Source organism: Marmota monax, unplaced genomic scaffold (assembly GCF_021218885.2).
Source record: "Marmota monax isolate L192 unplaced genomic scaffold, Marmota_monax_Labrador192_F-V1.1 WCK01_AAM20220418_F8-fsc00220, whole genome shotgun sequence".
Taxonomy (NCBI): domain Eukaryota; kingdom Metazoa; phylum Chordata; class Mammalia; order Rodentia; family Sciuridae; genus Marmota; species Marmota monax.
This window is the reverse complement of record NW_026693909.1, coordinates 1315282-1321281: the sequence shown is the minus strand read 5'-3', so window position 1 is coordinate 1321281 and position 6000 is coordinate 1315282.

The following is a 6000-nucleotide window of genomic DNA, read 5'->3' as shown; positions in this document are numbered from 1 at the left end:
CCGGGCGCCCATTGGCCCGCCCGCCTGGGACACGTGGGGCCCCGGCCCGGCCCGCGCCGCCGCCGCCAACCGCCCCGCCCGCGCCGCCCCCGCGCGCCCCCGACCCTGCGCGGGCCGGGCCGGCCTCCGGGGGTCGCGGGGAGGGCGGCGCGGAGGACCGGCAGGCCCCGCCCCGGGACTGCCGCACCGCGGGGAGGGCCTGCTGCGCACCGAAACTGCCGGGCCCCGGGCGGGCCGCGCCCCGAGCTGGGGTGAGTCCCTGCGGCTCCGGGCTCGCGGGGGCCCTTGAGCCCCTGACGCCCCCGCGAGCTTCCCCAGCTGGGTCCGCGGAGGGCCTGGGTCGCGAAGGCCGGCGCCCTTGGGGGGTAGTGGGTGGGCGTCCCCAGGCCCGCGGAGCCGGCGCCCGTCCTGGTCGCTGGGAGGGGCCGCCCGTCCCGGCGCAGCACGACCACAGCGGCCCTCCGCTGGAGGAGGGGGCGCCCAGGCCGCAGGTCCCGCGGGCCCGAGACGCGGGCGCCGCCCGGGATTGGGGTCTCGCCACCCCTCTTCCTCGTAGGAGGTGGTGTGGCGGGCGCTTTGTTTCGTTTTGGTCACCTGTGGACATTCCAGGGAAATGAGGCGAGGAAGGAACCCTGGCTTTCTAACTGTCGGCCTTCCTCCGTTCCTAGGCAAGACCTGGGGTCGGAACCGGAGTGGGCTTGGGCACAGAGCGTATCGACCCTAGGAACCCAGGTCGGGGAACCTGTCACCTTTGGCAGCGCCCTGGCCGCACCTGCCGGCGTGTGCCCTTGATTATCCCGGGAGGGGGAGCGGGCCCTGTGGTTTCTGCGGGCTCATTCGTAAGCTTTTGGAATGGTTTCGGGTAGAATTTACCAGCCTGGCGGCAGGGGAGAGCGCTGGAGGAGGAGCCGGCAGTGGCGCGGGGGACTAACTCAAGGTCACGGGGCGCTCGGCCGGACCCGGACAGGTAGGGGGCGGGGTCGGGCTCCCCAGGAAGGTTCCACACTCGCTGTCTCTGGGCCACTTCGGCCTTGCAAGGTCGACTCGTGCCCCCCCTCCCCCCCCCCGCGTACCCGGGACTCGGGTCCAAGCAGCAGCACGGCTCACCGCTGGCCGGAAGACCCTCGAGGACGGCCACCATGCCTAGCAGGGAGGCTGCTGAGTGTGCGAACCCTCAAGATTTTCCAGGGGCACCCGCAAGACTACCAAGTGTGCCCCACCCACGGGAGGACGCGGGGTGGACTTCCAGAAAACCCACCCTGACTCGGGTTGCCGGGCAGAGCCGCGCGCCCGCTGACCCTCGCTGAGGCCTTTCACTGACGGGGACCTAATGTGCAGTGTCACACCAGAGCCATGGGGAGGTGGGAGGTAGCCCCAAGTTCGGCCGGGGAGCACCTGCGTGGCCTCGGACACCTTTGCGCATGTGCTGGCGCGGCTCCAGGCGACCTCTGCCCACCTGCGGGCGGCGAGGGGTCGGGCAGTGGCTGTTCCCTGCGGGGCCGCCTGCCCCTCCCTTCCTCTCTCCTGGGCGCGCCCCGCTGCGGAGCCCAGGTGTGGCCCAGGTGTGCGGGCGGGCGGGGGATGGGGGGGTGGAAACGCGCCGCGCGGCCATATTTGGCAAAGTCGGCCGGTGCCCCGCCCGTCGCCGGGAGGTCCGCGGCCACCCTGAGTCACCGGGCGGACGTAACGGACGGGGCACCCGACTGCTCCTCGCCTTATTTAGTCAAGCAGGCCGCCCATTGGCCCGCGGGACAAAGGGCGTCGGCGGGGAAGCCCGAGAGTGGGCGGACAGCCCCCAGCCCACCCAGCCCTGCGCGTGCCCGCGACCCTCAGCGGGAGGGTCTGCAAGCTGAGTGCCCGCACCGAGCCGGGGAGGGAGGTGCCGTGTGTGCACTGATTTTTTTGTTTTGTATCTGGGCAGAGACCTCGCCCAAGTTCACGCCGGGCCCGTTCTGGACTGTGCTCTGGAAGAGGTGGTGCAGGAATCCCCTACTGGAGCTGGACCCTCTCTGGGGAGGGGACCTTGTAGATGTGGCAGCCCCTGGCTTCAGTGAGCTGGGAGGCCCCGGGCAGCAATTCCACTTCTGCCAGAAGTGGGTGTGTCTTCCCATTGTGGGGAGGAAGATGGGCTCAGAGAAATGTTGTGATTTATTTTTGTAGTTCAGTGCTGATTTTAGTGGCTTTCTATTGTGACCTTGCAGTAACTCATTTCATATTTCACCCATGTGGTGGATGAGAAAGCAGTGGCCCAGGAGGTGGTCTCTCCTTAACCCAGGGAGTGTGGCAAAGGTGGGACAGCCCAGGCAGGGCCTGCTGCGTCTGGGTCCTTCCTTTGTGTTCCTCTGCACGGGCTCAGCTCCTCATCTCCCCGCCTCAGCCTTCAGGGATTCTCCCTGGACTCCAGGCCACCTCCGCCCTACCCTTGTGCCCCAGCACTCACCCCGTGCTGGCACCTCTAACCACCTCCCAGTTGGCTGGTTTCTTGTTGGGCAGACAGCAGGGAACTTGGTAATGAGATGCCACCCCCAGCCTTTGCCTCTTGGTGAGTGCCTTTCCTTCTTCCACCCAGTGCAACAGCTCAATAGGGAAGACACTGGAGGAGCTGGGAGACCAAATGAAGCCTGGCGTTTAAAAGTAAGTCCATTGTTAACTCCCAGCTGTGGCAGTCACGCCATGTTTCTGTAAGATGCCAACATCAGGGGACACTTACTCTGCCTTTGCAACTCTCCTGTAAATCTTAAGTTATTCCTCAATAAAATAAAATAAGTTTTTAAAACCCAGGAAGTTGGCCTTTATCTGCTCTTGACTGACTCCCAGTTCTTGCAGGCCTTTGCCGCAGACCAAAAGCAACACAATGCTCCTGTTCCTAGAGCCTTCCCAGGGCCCTCTCACAGTGCTACTAGGGACCAGGGCAGTTCCTGGAGTGGGCTCTGCCTGTTGGAACAGTGATCCCAAGGGCTGCCCTGGTGGACAAGGCCATGGTCACTCACTTCTGCCCCCTGGGTCCAGCAGGGGCTCCATTCTCCTGCCAGGACTGCCCAGACTGAAGCCCAGAGGGTCCTGCCGCTGGAGGTCTCTGATTCTGGAGGCTGAGAGTTGAGTGGATGCTGTGTGTCTGTCTGTCCAGGGCCAGGAGGCATGGGCTGGGCCTCTGTTCCAGCCACCTGTGGAGGCTCTGAGACTGTGCTTAACAGGCTCTTGGCTCAAAGAACTGAGCCAGACAGGGCACGTGACCTCGTTGGAGGTCAGAGGTTATGGAGGGCTCTGTGGGCACCCCACATGAAGTCTGAGGGCTTCGCCATCTGAGTCCAGGCCTTGGAGGACAGAATGCCCATTGGAGTTTATCCAGGGGTCCCATCTGCACACTGATGCCACAGGACCCAAGAAGGCCCTAGAAGAACCCTGGGCTGGGAGTCAGGACACCTCAGCTCTGAGAGGGCGTGTGGCCCATGGGGGGCTTGAGGCAGGGGGTCTTCCTGCATGGTAAGAGGTCTGCACAGAGGCCATCAGGTGACCCTGAGAACCTTCCCCAAGCCTCAGCCTTGCTGTCCCCAGGCTCTCTGTTCTCAGTGATGAGTTGGCACTTAGCACCTCCATGTCAGACCTGAGCCTGGAACAGGGAGCCAGCTCCTCAGGCTGCTTTCAGGGTCACACCTCCAGGGTCAGCTACTGCCCCCAAAGAGGATGGTTCACTCCTGGGGCCTTGTTTCTCTGTCGGCCTCACAGAATGCCTCAGTTGCCCTAAAATCTTTCACTCCTCACTTGGTTGCTGCATGCACTTGGTAAGTATGTACACCCAGAATGGTTGGGAGGAAGTCACCTTGTCCCCTTCCCAGCCCTCGCCTCCAGAGGCAAGCACTATCCATACGTGATATCTCCACCTCTGCTGGGACCAAACTGCGGGCCACAACAGGAGGCCCAGCCTCCAACGGCTGAACCCCACATTCTCCACTTTCAGCACATGATTCACAGCAGAAGCCAGCACGCGCGTGTGCGCACACACACACACACTCACACCCTCTTGCCCCACTTCTCATGCCCTTCCCATTGGCTCCCTCCTCCCTACAGGCCCTGTACCATCCCGTGGTGCTTCTGTGTCCCCACTTCTTCCCGCAGTACTTCTTGGGGGCACAGCAGCCCTGTCCTTGGTGAAACTGGGGTCTGTACCCAAAACAGTGCCAATATGTGGGTGAGAAGCCCAAGTGGAGGCTGATGAAGAGGAAGTCAGGCAGAGGGGCTGGGGAGACAAGGGAGTGGGGGGGGGGGCAGGTTCAGCAGAACCCTTCCTGACCCCTGGCTGCACAGGGAGGGTGTGGTTCTTGGGCTGGAAGAGGAGTCCTAGGCTTGACTCTTCCCAGGGACCCTCTTCCTGGCCGCAGTGGTGGTTCTGCTCAGCCAGTCACACAGGCAGGCTGGGGAACAGTGCCTTGCCCTGGATTGCAGGGGACATGGGTGAAGGGATGCAGGAGGCTCACAGTTGGCCTTTTTGACATCCTACTCTGGCATGGGCTACATGGAGCTCTCCCAAGGAGACAGCAAAGCTAGACTAGGCACCCCACACCTGCTAGGATGCCTAGCACCAGGCTGAGCAAGACAAGGAAGAGTGCTGCTCTGGATGCCCTGTAGCCACTGGCCACCAGCCCAAGGGTTGCCGCTGATGGGCACAGTGTTGGGAGGTGGGGGCCAGGCTGAGGTCACTCGGAGTGCACCGGCCTGGGCTGCCCCTTCCCGTGTCCCAGCACAGATCTAACCGGCTTGGAAACCTCAAGGGATGTGGCCAGGCGGGCCCTGCGGGCAGGGGTGGACAGTATTGCTCTCAGCCCCAGAGGGTATGGCCTGCATGATGCAGATAGAGGCCTGGGTGAGGCCTCCGTGTGCCTGCAGCCGAGGAGGCTGCACTCGGTAACATACCGGGACTATGCGGGGTTTGCGGGGCAACACGGGCGGCATGTCCTCGTGGGCTGCCCCACTAGCGGGATCTTGGTCCTCCATGCTGAAGCTCTCAGCTGCTCCCTTTGAGGTCACCTGGGGAAACAGCTGTTCCCTGAGGACTTGGTGGATACCACCAGCAAAATCCATGGGCGGCGGGGGTTGTGCGGTGCGCCTGCCAGAAAAGGCGCAAACTGGGGCCCTGAGGCCTGGCGCCCCCTGGGGGCCACGGCTGCTGCAGCCCGCTGCCCCGGCCCTCGTCGCCTCTCCCGCACCTTCGGCTGTCGGCCAGACGAGGTGCGGGCGAGCACGGCCGGGGCTCGGGACATCTGCTCGAGCTTCACCTCTGCTTCCTGGGATCAGGCACCTGGGGCCTGTCGGCGGCCAGTGGGCACAGGGCTCGCGGGCACTCTGCCCACAGCTCTCCCGTCGGGCACAGACTGGGAGTTGAGATGCTTCCCAGAGCACGAGATTGCAGCCAGGGGCCAGCAGATGGCGCCGCCGCCATGGGCCCTGAGGAGGACCCAGCTGGGGCTGGAGGGTGTCATTCCCAGGTGGGCCGCCAGGCGGGTCCCGCCATCGCCGCGGGGCAGCCAGGCCAGGAGCAGGGACCCCGCGGCCACTGGCATGGCTCGGGCTGGGCTGCGCTCCTGGCTGGCCGCCCGGGTGACGGAGGCAAGGTTGCAGGGGGAGCGGCAGGCAGCGGCCGTGACCTCAGCCAGTGCTGACGCGCCAGAAGGAGGGGCCGGGGTCAGCCCGCGTCCACTTGGACTCAGTGCCCGGCAGGGCCAGCCCACCCGAGGTCCCGAGCGCCCATAGAGGAGCTCCAGGGCGTGGCGGCCGGCCCCGGGCCTGGTGTGTGTGTGGCTGGCACAGGGGAGCTCGGCCTTAGGGGGCACCACGGGGTCATTTAGGCCGCTCTGCCCTCCAGCAGAGGGCCCCTGATGACCACCATTTCCGGTGGCACAGCAGGGAAAGGTGGACTGGAGGGGCGGGGCTCAGGGCGCTCAGCTCCCACCCCGACCCAGCGGTTGGGTTTTCTTCTCCCCCTTTGTCTTTTTTGGGGGAAGG